Source organism: Sceloporus undulatus, chromosome 4 (genome assembly GCF_019175285.1).
Source record: "Sceloporus undulatus isolate JIND9_A2432 ecotype Alabama chromosome 4, SceUnd_v1.1, whole genome shotgun sequence".
In the NCBI taxonomy this organism is placed as follows: Eukaryota; Metazoa; Chordata; class Lepidosauria; order Squamata; family Phrynosomatidae; genus Sceloporus; species Sceloporus undulatus.
Window position 1 is genome coordinate 71,779,029 of NC_056525.1, and position 17,515 is coordinate 71,796,543.

General features: G+C 41.2%; 1 protein-coding gene across 13 annotated transcripts in view; it reads left to right on the forward strand.

The window, feature by feature from the left end:
- Positions 1–1,172: 1,172 nt before the first annotated feature.
- The window catches only part of PTPRF (protein tyrosine phosphatase receptor type F), a 581,399-nt gene continuing 565,056 nt past the window's right edge, over positions 1,173–17,515 (forward strand). For 12 of the 13 annotated variants that reach the window (XM_042463894.1, XM_042463898.1, XM_042463897.1 and 9 more), the window contains exon 1: positions 1,173–1,259. The gene's annotated coding sequence lies outside the window, so the exon portion shown is untranslated. The remainder of the gene's footprint in view (positions 1,260–17,515) is intronic. The other variant, XM_042463895.1, reaches the window with a different exon arrangement.

Consider the following 17,515-nt stretch of genomic DNA (forward strand, 5'->3'; position numbering starts at 1 on the left):
CTTATTTGAATTGATGTCCTACTCATGAAGGTGTGGTTTAATCATGCAAGAGCTTCTCAGGGAATCTTTTTGCTATTTGGGTCTTTAAAACTGAACAAATGAGTAATGTTAGCAAGTACAGTGGTACCCCGGGTTACGAAATTAATTCGTTCCGCGGTTAATTTCGTAACCCGAAATACCTTCGTAAGCCGAATTCCCATAGGCGCTAATGGAAAAATAGCTCTCTGCTGCCCTCCGGTGGCGGAAAATAGCGCCGCGGTTTTTTCGTAACCCGAAGAAACCTTCGTAAGCCGAAGCAATAAATCCCTATGGGATTTTTTCGTATCCCGAAAAATTCGTAACCCGGCGCATTCGTATCCCGGGGTACCACTGTAATTGGTTTGGGGGTTGTGTTTTTAGGACTGTAGAGTTAGTACAGGGATGTCATTTCCAGATTCTGTACTAGATCCATGTATTACATTAATACTTTGCAAGTCCTGTATATTTTGAAGAAGGCATCATAGCGTTTTCAGTGTGGTTGGCTTCAGCTTACTTTTCAAGAGAGTTTAATTGCATTACAGAAGTAAGAGCTTGTATTGGGACTTAATGAGGAATTGCAGTTGGCTCTTCTTTCAACCATAGCTATCATTGGCATAGCTGGTCTATCAGCTGGATGAGTGAGTGTGAGCAATACAGATAAGAACAGTGTTGAGATTCCACTCAGTATTTTCCGAAAGAGCAATGGATGAACTGTACATTGAGGACATAGCAAGCTCAAGCTCCTCCAGGCTAGAAACTGTGAGGATGTTCCTATTGCAACATTGGAACCATTGTTCAATATGCCAGGCAAATCTGTGCATGCCAGAAATCCATTGTCACAGAACTGCTTTTATTTTTACAGTACTTGCTCAAATGAGACCCTCATTGGCACAAATTAATTAGGCTAGTTTCCATTTTGTGCTTCACTGATTCTCTCCTCACCTATAATTCTAGCTTTCTGAAGGCCTCTGAGAAGGAGTATGGCATCTTTTAGCCATAAAAAGTGTAATCTGCTTAGAGTTTGTTTGGGAGGCATGCTGTAGATATGCATTGGGAACATATATAATGTTCTTCTGTGGACTGGCAGCATATATGGTTATTTTATGGAGACTTTTCAATGTATACTGAGATTATTATTTTCTTGTGTTTTGTAGGGTACTACCTGAATGGGTCTGATCAGTGTGAAAAGGTTTGACAACTCTTGCTTACGAAGGAGGTGTGAGGAGGTTTGCTGCAGACAGGTGGGTGTAAGTTTGCGCCATACATTATATATTTAGTATGTACCATTGCAACTTCTTATGAATTACAAGTTTATCACCTTTATTCATCATTCTCATCTAGTTCTTTGAAACCACAGAAAAGTTTTGGACAACTTTTAAAAAAAAATTATCTGGAAAAACAAGCAATTGCAAAAAAATTTCAGTTGAGAGCCATTGTTTGAAAATTAATTACTGTGTAAATATAGCCTGAGGAAAAAAAATGTGCTGTTTTCTGTGAAGGCTGAGCTTCTGCCTATGAAATTGTCCATAATTTGTTTGGTTTTTTTTGTCTGGCATGAATGTGCTGTTTAAACAGTTCAGCTTAAATTTTTTTTTAAATAGCTGAACTTGTTTCCTTTAGACTTAATAATAGCTTATGTCAGATTTTAAAAAAAAACTTTTTTATTGTGAAAATCCACACCGGATGTAGTCAGTTTCACTAATTAAAGTCAAATTTACTAATTAAAGTCAAATTTACTAATTAAATCAGCATGTTTAGTACTAGCAATATTGCTCCACTTCCTCAATTCAAATAATTCCACTTAGCTTATTCTTATATCCATTTGAGGCTTTTAAATAACTCTAGAGGGTTGAATCACTACATTAACTGAAGAAGTGCAAGGAAAAATGATATTCTTTCAAAAAGGCTGTAAAGGATTTTTCTGTAGACATAGAAAATGCTCATAAAATACAATGGATTAGATACAGGATGCCCCTGTGTCTCATGGATAAGATTCCTATATGTTTGGAAATGAGACACAGTAGAGGATCTTGTAAAAGGAAGTGAGAGATGATGACTTTTGCTGATTTCTGCTTCTCCCTGCTACCCTTCCTCATCACCTCTAACACTACAAGAATGGATGTCTCAATCTTCTTGTTTTAGGGGCCACAGAAATTAGTAGGGAAAAGGAAAAATGAGCAGCAATCCCCTCTTCCTACCATTCGCCTAGCAGGAGTGTACTGTGGGTTGAGTTCTTGTTCACAGGACCTTTGGAACCAAATTAACCTCTTTTTTAAAACCATAAATTCCAAGCGGAACTTTATAAATAAAGACTGTAGCTGATTACACCTCTCTTGACATCTTGCACCATGTACAGTATTAGACTTAACCAGATGATCAGAGAATAACTGTGGATCTGCTCTACTCCTCTAGGTTAGGGTAGCACCTGTATTTAATTTTTAATTTTTAAAAATTCTTTACTGGAAATGGTTCCTCATATGCTGTAGGAGCTGTGGGGAGGATAATATCACCGTCTATTGACCCTTTCCCAGCCTGTTTTAGGCCTAGGAGTGGACTTCATTGGAAACAGAAAGTGACGAGAAGTTACTTTCAACTGGGCGGGAGTCCTCCCAGGCTTAATGCTGTCCAAGGGTTCAAAATGTAAAAAAATGCCCCCAGCCCCTTGAGGGATGCATAGGACTTTCTTACTTCATTTTTCTTTTTAAATTGTGGTGCAAGGGGCATTGGGTGTTTGGAGAGCTATAAGCAGCCATGAGCAGCTATACTTTGCTCACCCCTGCCTTAGAAGCTGAGTGTTGGTTTTTTCAGCCTTTTACAACCAGACACTAAAGCTACAAAGATTGCATGCAATTTACAACTCCTTCATTTTGTGAATGCCAAAAAATAAACCCCTTGTGTATTGCTCTTGCCAAACTTGTTAAGGATGGGCATAGGATTGAAATAGAATGCACACAGACTAAATAGAAACAAAACAGATACTGATTGTAGGCGGTTCATGTGTTTGATCAACTGATGTTTACCATGTTCTGGATACAACTGTACTTTCCCTTGGTGATTAGGTTTGTAGTTTGGAAATATTTTTGAATCCATCATAGTTACTAGAAACAAAAGGGATACCCTGGATGGTTTGGACTGTCTTTTATTGTTGAGAGTGATACACAAACTACCTACTTTGCCATTACAGAAATAGCCTTTATACTTTATGCTTTTGTATGATTTCTCCCTTTGAAAATGTGCTGGAATGTTCAGTTGGTCCCAAAAAGCTTACCTACACTGGTAACTGGGACAGGATGATTATACCATGGTATGCCAGGAATCTGTCATCTGCAGTTGCCCATCCATTTCTGGGCTCAGTTAAAAAGGATGGTTGGACTCTTTAAAGCTATCTATGACTTGGAGACAGGTTACCTAAAGAAAAGTCAGTTCCCATATCTATCCACTTTGAAGCAAAGGTTATTGTCTAAAGCCCTTCTCAAGGTGTTCTTGCCTAATGAGTCAAGATGAATGGCCTTTTCAGTAGTGGTGTTCATTGGTTATTATCTTTTCAGCGGCAGTAAAGACTTCTTTGTTCTCTGGGCATTTTAAAAGAACTGTCTCTAAAGATATCCACAGTGCTTTCTTTAGTTGCTGGTTCTTTGTGGTGTATTATTTTTCCCCCCTTGTTGCTTATTTTATCTTATTTTTAATGACTTTCCCCCCATTGTTTACTGTTTTGCATTCATAGGCTGGCATCCTGTTAGGTATGATATTGTAAGTGAAATCCTGTAAATGTTTACTATTCACATTTACGATCATGGTACCATTGCCACACTTGTAAATGCCCCTGAAGCCCATTTGAAAATCCATCCAGCAACATAAGGGATGGAGTTCTATAGTTAGTAAAGTAGAGCATTGAAGGATTGATATGTCCAGCTTCCCACCAGTAAGCTGCAGTGCAAGGAGCAACTCCTCAGCACTCTGCAGCTTGATGGTGAGAGAGCCTGGACACTTCATCCTTCAGCATCCTACTCGCTAATGCTGATGAACCCCATTAGTTGGTGCAATTAGCTGAATTTTAAGGAGGGTTTTGCAAGTTACATTTGTAATTGGAGCATACCATGACATTGTGTTGTACTATACACCGTGTTGAGAATTCCAGCTATTGGGAGTTATAAATGCCTAAACAAACAAATAAAATGAGACAGTATAAAGTGGAGGAGAAAGAAGAAGAGAGAAAATAAAAGGAGGATACTTTCCATTGTGGAAATAATTCCATGCTGATAAAGGAAGAATTCCTGATTCCCTTGACTCCATGAAGCTGCATACTGGCTTCATTAAGCAAAATGGAAAATCTTTATTCCCAAATATCTCTGGGAGGTCTCTCATGATTACTTTAACTGGATTGATATTTTATGTCTGGGATGGTTGGCAATGTGATACTTTATTCTTTTGTATTGCTCGAAATAGTTTGCAGTATCCTTTAACAGAATGAGTAAAAGGTGAACTTAAATTAACAATGTAAAATAGATCATCCCACAAACAACTGTATGAATAAATTCTCAATGCTTCCCAGTAGGATTTTGTCTTGCTTTTTACCTGCTAAATGTGCATATTAAAGAAGAATTTTTAAGCAGTTGTGTGTCCTGAGCTGTTGGGATGTACTGAACCACGATTCATTTAAAAAAAATCTTTCCTGTTATCCATTTAGCCTAGTTTAATGCTAACTGTGTGAGTTATGTTATACCATTTCTACCCAGCATGATTTCCTTAGGCAGGTCTTAATTTTCAAGTTAGTTAAGAGACACTATTCATTTTAATCTTAAATTCCTTTATTTTTTTGGCTAGCTTCATTCTAGCTTGCAATTTCTTCTTATCCTGGAGTTCATAGTTATGTGTTTGGAGAATTTGGGGTAATGTTGGCATGGACTAATGATTGATATCATAATGGCAATTTTTATTTTAATTGTTTAATCAAAGCCACATCTAAGAGTTCCATGAATCTGACAGTTAAAGAGAATTTGTGAGAATAGTGGATAATTGTCTCCTTTTTTTTTTTTTACTGCAGTGGACTAACACAACTGCTTCTTTGAAAACAAATTACTAAATGCAGTGTGGTAAAAGAGTTGTATAGGTATTGGCAGAAAGGCACTTAAAATAGTACAACTGGCCCTCCACATTTGCAGTTTTTGTGGAATTGATTATTCATGGATTTGATTAATATGTTCTCTCTAAGTCCTCCAGGCCAACTCTGTTGTTAACCTCTGCTGGACCATAGAGTTGTGCTGGAAGACCTAGAAATTCTTAGAGAAGACACTTCTTTAGGCATTTTTAGGTCCTCCAGCATGGTTATATGATCAAGTTCTGCTAAAAATTGACCACAGAGTTGCACTGGAGGACCTAGAGATTGCTAGAGAGGTACTCTGAGATAAAAGTAATAGTTTTTCTTTTAATTTATGTTTTTTCAACTTTCCCAGGGGCCCTGCAGCCCTAACCCCAGCGAATGTGGAGTTTGAAAAGTTTATTACTGTGGTATTGGTTGGACATCTGTTCCAGAATCCATGACTTCATGAATCCTTGAAGTGTAGATAACATGTCAAAAATTTGCTGAGAATTTGGAACTCGAGATTCTGTTGGGAGAAACAAATAGCTCTCTCTATATCTTACAAATGTATGCAATGTTATTGTTATTTAGCTGTTTCAAAGCGAAGTTACTTGACCAAGAATTTTGGACTCAGTGGTGAAATTAAGAGACAGAAGCAGTAGAAAACCATGAAAAATGCAGAAGTTTATTCCGTACTATACTATAAATTTCCCAGCACATTTTAAAGGACAATCACTCAGAGAAAATCTGGTGAATACCATTAGGCCATAATGTAAAAGGCCTGCTGACAGTTCAAAGATCACTTGTAAACTTATAGTCTTAAAAAAACAACTAAGTTAGATGTTGTACCACTTTGGTTGTAGCTTGTTGTATATGCATTTTAGCCTCTTCTGTCACTGGTAGTAAATTAGAAGCAGACAATAAATTCTCTTCTAGATAATAATCTCATTGTGAAGGCAAAATATTTCAACTTGCAGGTTGGCATTCCAGTAACTGAATGTTACATGTTGAAATACGTTCAGCATATTTCTTCCAGAATCTGAGGCAGATCTCTTGTCTATCCTCTAGTACAGAGCTCTATATGCTTAAAAATTTGATTAAAATGCAGTCTTTGTTGCAGCACTGAATGGGCTTAACAGAAACAAAACTCTTAATCTCTTTCAACTATTTAATGTTTACATTGACGCATTTGAGTTAGATGCCTGAGTGTGTCTACTTTTTTCTTACTTTCTCAGTCTTAATTTCTGGTGAGTTGAGAATATAGTCAGCCCTTCTTATACACAGATTTTTTATACATGGATTCAAGCATCCATGGTTTGAAAATGTTCAAAAAAGTATAAATTTCAAATATCAAACCTTGATTTCCCATTTTTTATATGGGACACCATTTTGCTATGTCATTATATTTAATGGGACTTGAGCATCCACAGATTTTGTTATCCACGGGGGATCTTGGAACCAAACCCCAGCGTATAACAAGGGTCCACTGTACAGGGGGCAAATCACATGGTCCTAATGAAGTGGCTTCCAGCAGCTTTGGAGGCATGCTGATTAGACGACATGTGCCTCCAAAGTGGCTGGAAGCCATACTGAGGCTACACTCTGGTTGTTCCTTTGGATTGGAGCAAAAAGGAGCTGGGATAATCTGGCTCCTGGAAGCCCTGGCAGTGAGCATGGCCCACCTTGAGAGTGGGCCATGCAGCTGGCAGGATTCGGACCTACTTCTGGCTGGAGCGAACCTGGGCTGCTGTTTCCCTCCCATCTACTCCAGCCCATGGTGTTGTAGCACTGTGTAACTATACTTCTGTAAGGCTTATGTTTCATCACATCTTTGATTTCATGGTGGGCTTGTACATATCCTGTCTGGCCAATTCAAAATATAACACTTCCCCCTTTCTGCTTTGGCTTTTGATGGCTGTCAAAATTATCCCAGCTATAGCTTTCTGCACTTTTGATATAGTCACCATAATCTAATTTCTCATTTAAGCTGTTTACTGGTCAGACAAAAGTGCTAATAACTATTGGGCTAAATATCACTATCACCCCTTGTTCAAATGCAGGGTTTGTCTTCACTGGATAGAATACTTTGGGCTGCCCTGGTGTATTCTGGCCCTGAATACCTCATTACCTGTTCTCTCTGTGCAGTGATGACAGGTGGCAGCCTCCCAACATGATCCCTGTTTGTTGCCCACAGCATCATAATGAGGTGCCCAGCCATGCTGTCAATGCTGGGCACCTTGGTCTGACCTCAGAGTGATTTGCAGTTGTAAAAGTGCCTCTGGACAGCTTGTAGGGACTGCATGGGAAGGTAACTGCCCGTTGTTGCCACTGAGAGTGCCAAATACCTGGAGTAAAAAGGAAGGTTTTTAAATTCAGTTTAAAAGAAGGAAAATTCAAATCAGGGATGGATATTATGAAAACAGTCTGCGCCCTATTCAGAGTTGTGATCTGCCATTGTGTAAACAGGACTCAGCAAGTCCTGGGGGAATCAGAAGTAAATAACTCATGTAGACAAACTTTTAGACAGTGGTGTTGCCTCTTTTTAAGAATATCCTCAAGAATGGCAATATGTCATGATACAGCATTGCCACTGTGGCATAGAGTTTCAGAGGGAACACTGTTGGACTGCTAAGGGAAACCATGTGGTTGGTTGTATTGACAGAAAGATTTTTTTCTTTTTAACAATTATGTCCACTCCAGCCATCTAATTTTTAATGATAAGATGACCACCCTGTCATCCAGAAGTCTCCTTGCTTTTGTAGTTGTGTGCAGTTGTTTGTTTGTGTGAGTGTGGAAAGAAATCACCATCATCATCATCAAATCATCATCATCTTTATTTTATATTTCCTTTTTGTCAAAATGGGAATCACAACAGCTTACTATTTAAGACAATAGCGCTAAAATAGAATTCAACTTAAATAAATTTAAAACATACATTTTTAAAAAGATAAAAAGCAATTAAAAGCCATTCAGTTTAAAACCATCCAGGACCCTCTTAAAAGACTGTTATTTTAAAGCCTGCTGGAATCAAAAGGTCTTTGCTTGCCAGTGGATGGACAGCTAGGAGGGGACCATTCTACCCTTCCTTGGAAGGAAATTCCAGAGAATTGAAGCTACTACTGAAAAGCCCGTACAACCATTCCTGTGAAGATGGTGGAACTGAGAGAAGGGCCTCTCTTAAGAATCTCAGGGCCTGAGTAAGTTGATAAGAGATAATCTGTCAGACAGCTGGGACCTAAGATGTAAATTGCTTAGGGAATGGTCATGCAAAATGGATGGGGAGCGGATATTCATTCCAGATTTATGTTTGTCTACACCAGCCTTTCTCAAATAGTGGGGCGGGCCCCCCAGGGGGGGCACGAGGCTCCCTAAAGAGGGGCGCGAGGCTTGTTATGCAGAGGTGTACTTTAACAATTTTATAGACAAATGGATACTATTTACAGTCCCGCGGGGGGGGGGGGGGGCGTAGTGAAATGTTTTCTTCTTCCTAGGGGGGGCATGACAGAATAATTGAGAAGCACTGGTCTACACAGACTCGCAACATAAATCTGGACTGAATATCCCCTCCTTATCCTTTTGCATGACCCTGTTTGTTCAACTTGTATGCAGAAAATTATACAGTGAACCCTTGTTATTGCTGATGTTTGTTCCAAGATCCCCTGTGGATAACAAAATGCGTGGATGCTCAAGTCCTGTTAAATAGTAACATAGCAAAATAGTGTCCCTTATAAAAATGGAAAATCAAGGTTTGATATTTGAATTTATACCTTTTTAAAAACTTTTGAACATGGATACTTGAATCCGTGTATACAAATCCATGTATAAGAAGGGCCGACTGTACAGAGTGCAGGTTTGGACACAGAAAAAAGAGAGTGAAGATATGAGAAAGGATATCACAATTTAAGATTGCAGATGATACCGTAGTACTGACAGAAAACACCTGGATTTAGAACGCTGCCAGGAAGACCAAGAAAGAAAATGCAAAGGGCAGGCTTACTGAACACAAAGAAAACAAAATGTGACCACAGAGGATATACAGGGCTCCCCCGGGTTACGAATTAATTCGTTCCGCGCGCCATTCGTAACCCGAAAAGCATTTGCAAGCCGAAGCCCCATAGGCGTAATAGCGAAAGCCACGTTTGGTCGAAAAAGCGCCGAAAGCACCAAAAAAATTTCGTAATCTGAATAACCTTCGTAACCCGGAACAGTTTTTTTTATGGATTTTTTCGTAACCCGGAAATTTCGTAAGCGGCGCATTCGTACCGGGGTACCAGTGTATATAGATTCAACATAGACAGTGAGGAAATTGAAATACAATAGGAGTCTCAGTTATCTGACATAACAGGCGGGCTGATAGTCAGAAAGCCGAAAATGTCGGATAATCTGGAGGGTCCAGAAAAGCCGTGAAATCACTATGAATGCAACGTATTGAAGTTTTATTGCAGTAACAGTAAAATAATGTTGCAGTTGTTACAGTAACAACATTTTTGTTTGGGGGCGGTCTGCTGGCATGGAATGCTTATAACCACGCCCCCAAGCAACCGCAACGTGGATAATCCGGTGTCAGATGACTGAAGGATGGATAATTGAGACTCTACTGTAGTAAGAGTCCCCTTGTCTTGGATGAAACATTGTTTCAGAACGGGGACTGAAGTCAGAAATCAGAAGAAGACTAGGAATGGGGGAGAGCTCTGAAAGAACTAGACAAGATCCAAAAAGTTAGGATATATAACTGAACACAAAATTAGAATCGTACAAGCCATGTTTTTTCCCGTTGTCATGTACAGATGTGAGAGCTGGACAGATAAGAAAGTGGATAATAAGAAATCAATTCATTTGGATGTGTGTGCTGGAGAAGAATGCTGTGGGTAGCCAAAAAGACAAACAATGGCTCCTAGAAAAATGAAGCTTGAAATCTCCCTGGAAGCCAAGATATTTAAGTTGAGGCTGTTGTACTTTTGCCACATCACAAGAAAGCATGACTCACTGTAAAATCAATAATGCTAGGAAATGTGGAGGGTATAGAAAGAGAGGAAGACGGCATGCTGATGGATGGACTCAATTGATCAGATAATGGGTATGAATTTATAGGAACTAAACAGAACAGTGGAGGATAGAGAGTCTTGGAGATGTTTCATTCACAGGGTCGTCATGAGTCAGGATCGACTTAAGCAAGTTAGCAAACAAGCACAGACTGGCAGTGTATGTCAAACATTCAACAAAAGGGTCTTTCCCAAGTCTACTGGAGATGTTAGTAACAAAACCTGCATTTTTTGCATTCAAGCATAACTTCTATTTTAGCCATACCCATCCTCAAATATATATTCGATCGCCTGCTTGCCATTAGCATCATAGTCTGGTAGCCTGCACTATTTACACTAGTCTCTAGACTGCTTACAAATGCTCCCTGGCTTGGAGTAGAAGTATTCCAATGCACTTGGAGATGCCAGATTGGACCTGGGGTCTTTTGTATGTCAGGCATTGCTGTAGCCTTACAGGCCTTCAATATGTATGCCATGCATGACACAGAGACACATACATAACACACGATGCACACATGCACAGACAGCCCACCCTACAGAAATAAGCAGGGGTCTGTTGACTGTCTGCTCTGACTAGTAATAGTTCTTCAACGACTGAGTTTTTTCCCCCTAGTCCTGTTATTGAGATACTAAAGATGGAACATTTTAGTGACTATGACCTTTATACTACATATAATACGCTAATGAACTACGAGAAATGTGACCGTTCTTTTCTTTGAGGCAAAGTGCTGTTTATGCTTTCAGTCTAGTCAGTTTGTAATATTAAAAGAAAGAATGAACGTGGTGCCAAAAATGTGTGTTCCTAGGACTGTCACTGTCACAGTATTTTAGCCATAAAGTATAAAATAGCTTTGTTCTGTTTTTCCTCTTTTAAATTTAATCCAGACCAGGGGTAGGCAACCTTGTTGAGCCGGGGCCGGGTTGCTGTCCCTCAGAACAACTGGGGGGCCGAAGCCAAAAAATAAATAATTAAATAATTAAAAAATTTAAATAAATAAATAAACTGGGACAATGTGGGGACAAAATTTTCAAATGGAGGACACTTTTTAAAATGGAGGACACACAAAAATTTGCTGAATGTTAATAAAATGCATGTTTCGAAGGCTCTATAGACAATTGCCCCCTTGCCCGCCACTTGCCCCCCTTGCCCGCCTCCTCTGATAGGCCAAAGGCCCCATGCCCCCACGCGAGAGGCCAAAGGCTCTAGCGGCAATCGGCGGCAGAGACAGGCTGGGGCCGGTCCCAAGGCCTTGCCGGGCCTGCATCCGGCCCGGGGCCGCAGGTTGCCTACCCGATCCAGACTAATAGTAACGTAACGCTTCATGATTCAGCAGGTGGTTATGTTTTACCTCTTGATGCGGGAGAAGGAGTAACTTTGGACTGTTCCCAGTCCGCATTTTTTGGGCAGCGGGGGGTGGGTGGATGCAGTTCTGTTCTTTGGAATTTGTATAACAACCTTAGATACAGTAGGATCCTCTTAAATACAAATTCTATGTAACGATGAAGACATAATGAAAACATAAACTGTTACACAATAAACCTGTCATACTGTATACACAACACTGCTGCTATAAACAGCTGTAGAGTGTACACACTGAGTTATGATGTTGCTTTTGGGTCAACTTTGTATTACATAGTGAAATCAGTAAAACATTAACTCTTCTTTGGAAATAGTGTTTTGTTGTAAGCCCTCAGGTTTGGCTAGATGCAGTTTTTTAAATGATTGTGTTGTAAAAATCTACTAAAGATTCAGACAGTTTGGAGTTGGAAAGAGAAGTGTTTTCGGTTTGACATGTTTTAATATGCTATTGGATTAAAGGTCTGCTGTTTTCTTTTCATTCAGTGCAGGGTGGTGGAAGGAATATTACAATCGGCTTTTATTATCCCGATTACCTTATTTCTTCTTATGTCTTAAGTTTTTGGGTACATTTAGCATAGCAGTATTTATCTTTGCTCTACTTCATCCTAACCAAACAAGTCTGCACCGCTTATTCCACAGGTCTGTGTTACATGTTAAATTAAAGTATTAATTCATTTTGCATAGTATCTAAAATGCACTACAATATTCTAAGATGCCTGCATAATTCAAGCAAGGTAATTTCACCCCAGTGAGGTCACCATACTGTGAAACTTCAATATATTTGGTGCTTCTGTATATGTAGTTCTACTTTGCATAATGCTGAGTTTTCAGGTCACGTACTTGTGACCACGCATTCTTTCCATGACAGATTTTGTAATAGTAGGTAGTGGAAATTTGCTATGTGGGCATGTTATGCTTTTCCTTTCATCATTTCCATGCAAAAGAACTTCATTGCAGAACAACAGAGGTTTCAGTCAACTTTAATTGCATCAAACTGATGGCTATTTCTTTTGTTCATGGTACAGTCAGACAAATAACATGTTGAAACCTCAGTGGTAAAATAATCTAAAATGTTTAAGAGGATGGAGTTAGGAGAGACCAAATCCATCTATATTCTGTTGGCAAAAGAGGAACTGGTTGGAGTAACCTGGATTTATCATCTCACTACTATACTTTTGGCTTTTTCCTTTTTAAATGTCTGTCTATAAAACTCCTTAATCCCGTAGGAAATGTGGCAGCTATGCCATTGCCTCTTTGTCTCCATCACATACACAGTTCCTAATAATTTGAGCTAGTGTTGTATGGCACAGATTGTCCCATACATCAGCCAATACCCTACCTGTGTTAAGCCTTGGCACTGATTCCATCCAGCTGTGTGCACTAAGGACTACCCAGGTCATCCTCTCAATCATCATCATACATCATATCATTACATATTTATAGCCCGCCCAATCACGAAAATCTGGGGGTTACAACAATAAATCATCAATTACAATGAAGTTAAAAATCAAACCTAGACCTTCCACCCCCATACTCATACTAAAAATTAAACATAATGTATAAAAAACATTAAAAACATTAAAAGCATTTTAAAGGCAGAAACATAGGTGGGGAAGAATAGACCAATGGGGGATGATATCTATATCTGGGGAGGGTACTAAGTTGGAAGGCCTGCCGAAGGATCCGCTGAGTGCTTTCTTAAAAGCTGTCAGAGTGGGAATGTGACGGATCTCCTCCGGCAGGTCGTTCCATAGTTTAGGAGCAGTATAGAGAAGCCCTCTGGGAAACTGGTTAATCGAGATTTTTTTTGGCTGTAGTAGATTTCTTCCAAAGGATCTTAGTGTGCGGGCGGACAATAGGGAAGAAGGTACTCTGTACCTCAAGTATCTGGGCCAAGCCATGTAGGGCTTTAAAGGTGATCACTAACACCTTGTACTTTGCCCAGAAACTAATAGGCAGCCAGTGCAGGGATTCAAGACCGTGTTATATGGTCATTCCTAAAAGCTCCGTGTAGTCCTGGCTGCCATATTTTGTCAACTGAAGTTTCCAAACTTGGCACAAGGGTAGCCCCAGTAGAGCGCATTACAGAAGTCCAATCGAGAGGTTACGTGCATGTACTACTATTTCCAGGTCCCTCGCTCCAGGAAGGGGCGCAGTTGGCGTATCAGACGGAGCTGATAGCAGGCGTTCTTGACTGTCGCATCCACCTGAGCTGTCAGTTGGCGGAACAAGTCAAGGAAACCCCAAAGCGCGAACAGAATCCTTCAGGGGAAGTGTGACCCCATCCAGAACTGGATGACACAACTCCATTCCTGGATTCGGGGTTCCTATAGCGAGTACTTCCGTCTTACCTGGATTTAGCTTGAGTCGGTTTTCCCTCATCCGTCCATTACTGCCCCAAGCAGGCATTCAGAGGAGAGATGCCATCCTTAGTCCCTGCTTCCGTCCGAGGCATATGAGAAATATATTTGGGTGTATCAGCATACTGATAACACCCCGCCCCATGTCTCTGGATGATCTCACCAGCGGCTCATGTAAATGTTAAGAGCATTGGGGACAGAATCGCACTTGAGGGACGCCTGTTTGAGCTCCCTCTTGGCCGAACAACTGTCCCCAAGCAACACCATCTGTGAACCTCCCCGAGAGGTAGGACCGGAACCAATGCAATGCAGTGCCTCCAATACCCACTCCCTCAGGCGTTCCAGAAGGATACCGTGGTCAATGGTATCGAAGGCCACTGAGAGTTCCAAGAGCACCAGCAGGGTCACACTTCCCCTGTCGATGCTCAGACAGAGATAATTGACTAAGGCGACCATGGCAGTTCAACCCGTATCCCGTCCTGAATCCGATTTGAAATGGCAATCTGTATAGTATAGCCATTGGTCATTATAGATGTTGGTGAAAATTAAATAATTCCTATTGGTTGATTCCTTCATTATAGGTGGTGGCTTGAATTTGATTGTTAATCCTGGACAATTTGTTTTATAGTGAGTGGATCTACTCTAGTTAAGACTGTCGGTGGGATTCGGCCTGTATGTTGTGGAATCATTTCCCTACCAGGGTTTGGGGTAGCCCCTTTTATACAAGATTGTGATAAAAACATGTTTCTGCCCCATGCTGAGAATTCTGTATGTTTCCAAACCCCTTATTATTACTTCTGTTTATCCAGCCACTGGGTGTTAATGTTTTTGCAGAGGTTGATGAAGAATTTCAAATTATGTGATTCCCTCCCTCCTTCTCTGAGCAAAGGTGTATAAAACACACATGAATCTGGACTCCTGGTGACCCACAGCTAATTCCCAAACCGACAAGCATCTGCTGTTTCCTTGGTAATTGTTCTTCTCAGGTGGCTGATATACTTGTCCCTTTACAAAATGGATGCTGACCATTTGGATCTCTTAACTACAGTTGTCCCTTGACATTCAGGGCTTTGACACTCATGGTGTTGATCATTTCCGGAGGTCAAGGCTATTGTGCACACACTCCTCCTCTTCCTCCTTCCCTCCGGGCTTTTCTCCTTCGGAGGGAAAAAGCCCAGGAGTGAGAAGCTGAGAAGGCTGCATGTGCCAATCCTATCCCTTTCCAGGAGCTGCTCTTTCTCCAAAGGGTTTGAGGAATTGATCCCCCCCCCTCCTCCCAGGACAGAGAGCAGCCTGAGGAATGAGTCAGCTCTCCGTCCTGGGAAGGGACAGGGAGCCAGATGATGGGACGGGAAGACAGAAAACAAGAGGCATGCATTGCTCCTGCTCCTCTTTCTCTCACCCACCTGTCCCTTTAACTGGCTTCGGCAGGGGAGTTATTTGTGGTTTTTCCTCATTTGTGGAGTCTTGTGCCCCTAACCTTTGCAATGTGGAGGGACGACTGTAATTTGCCATGCTAAAATTTCATTCATTATCAGAATTAACTACACAAATCACTCAGAAGAGGGCTATGGCAGTATTTTCAGAATTTGTCCTATGCCGTGCACTTTATACGTTCCTATGTTGTGTGAACCCCACATAAAGTTTTGTGTTGCTATGTTCAGCTTTATTTTGCTACTGTTTATGAATTGCATTTTTCATTGTTATAATTGATATAATAAAGCATAGTGGATTAAGCAAAAACAGTCTCAGAGGATGGCATTGCCATCCCCTCTGAAGAACCTGTCCAGAAAGGCCCAGGATAGGTTTGCCTTGAGCCGTTTGGCTGAAGCCACCTCTCTCAGCCTCAGAGATGGGCAGTGGCAAGCCCCCTCTGAAGAGGAAATCTGCCGAAAGCGCCGATAGGTTTTGCCTTAAGCTTGGGCAGAGCCACACTCTCTCGCCTCAGAGGATGGCAATGGCCAGCACCCTCTAGAAACCTCCCCAGAAGCCCGTCATAGAGGGGCAGAGGTAGTGGTTCAAATGAACTGGATCTCTTTTGGCTGTGCTGTCTCACTTCCTTTTGAGAGCTCTATGTTCCGGGGAGGAAGAATGGGTGCTGGTGGTGAGTTGCTTCAATGAGGGGGCCTGGTGTGGCTTGCTGCGTTAATGACTTTAGCTTGGAGCATTTGTTGGAAGTGATGCGCTGATGGGTCCCTGGTGACCCCTGGGAGAACTGGAATGTCGACCCTAAAGTGGTCCCGACCCTCAGTTGGTACTACTGGTCCTTGTCGGAAGCTGCCAGCACCTGACCGTACTGATAACAGAGCCTTTAGTTCAGTGGAGTAAAGCAGACCACAAAGAAGGTCCGATGAGGGTCAAGAATCTAGCCGAAGTGGATTCCAGAGGTTCCAACGTTCCGAAAGTCAGCCGAAGTCAGGATACCGGGAAACAGCGTAGTCAAAAAGTCCCGGGTCAAAACAGCCACGAGATTAACGTAGTCCGGTCCGAGGTCAAGGTAACAAGAATCTAGATACTAGGAGCTAGCAGCATCACGCCGAGGGATCATGCAATAAAACTCTAGCAACAGCATTAGTCTCTCTCCCACTTAAGTAGGGAAACTCTCCACTACGCCCACCTGGAGCTAGTTGGCTATTGCCTCTCGGCAATCCTCTGTGATCGGCGTCTGTAAAACTCTCGGCTCTTCTCTCTTTGTAAGAAGCACCCTGCAGGCAGCTTCGTCTCCAGACTCACCACTAGGCTGTGGTACCGAAGGAAGCCTCTTGGCACTAGGACCTGGTTGAACCTCCTCCTCTGGGACTGGGATCACAGCTGGGACCTGTGCAGGGCAGGAACTAGCCCCTGCATGCTCATCTATCAGCCCTGCTTGGAGGCAGTCATCCTCCTCCTCATCCTCCGAGAGCTGATCTTGGCTGGCCATGACAGTCCTAAACTGTGGAAACGGCCTCCCAGGAGAGATCCGCTGTGTATTACCCACCTTGGATGATTTTTAAGAAGGCACTTAAGACAGGATCTGCTTCCCGTGTTTACCCACCCACCCTGTATAGGAGCCTTATTAAATGAAATGTTCCACTCCTTTGATTATGAATGCCATGTTTGCTATGATTATTATGTAATTTTATTAACAATGTCAGTATTTATTTATTGATCCTGTATTTGTAATTTGTACCTATTTTATATCAGATTAATCCTGCCTAATCCACAGGACAACGGAAATATAAATAAATTATTATTGTTAATATATTACTTTAAACTTACTTTGAATTTACTCTTCTAAGTGTTTCCCTTTGTTAGAGGTGTTAAATCTGAAACTTATCAACTGTATTTTCTGGTCTTGTGCTGTTCAAACAGCCTCTATTGTTTTTGTTCTTGCTAGCTTCAAGACATTCGTTATGATGACCCAAAGGTGAACCTATCACTGGGTTTTCTTGGCTATGATTAACACTTCTCCGAGGTTGAGGAGTGTGGCTGCCTATAATCACCTGGTGGTTTTCCTTGGCCAGGCATGGATTTGAACCTGGTCTCTCAATGTCTAGTCAGCCCTCAACATTGTATGTGTGAATCCTCAGAGGGATAGATTAAAATACAAACATTAAATGTTTGGTTTTAAATGAGTGGCATATAGGTACTCAGCTAAATACCTATAGCAAGTTGA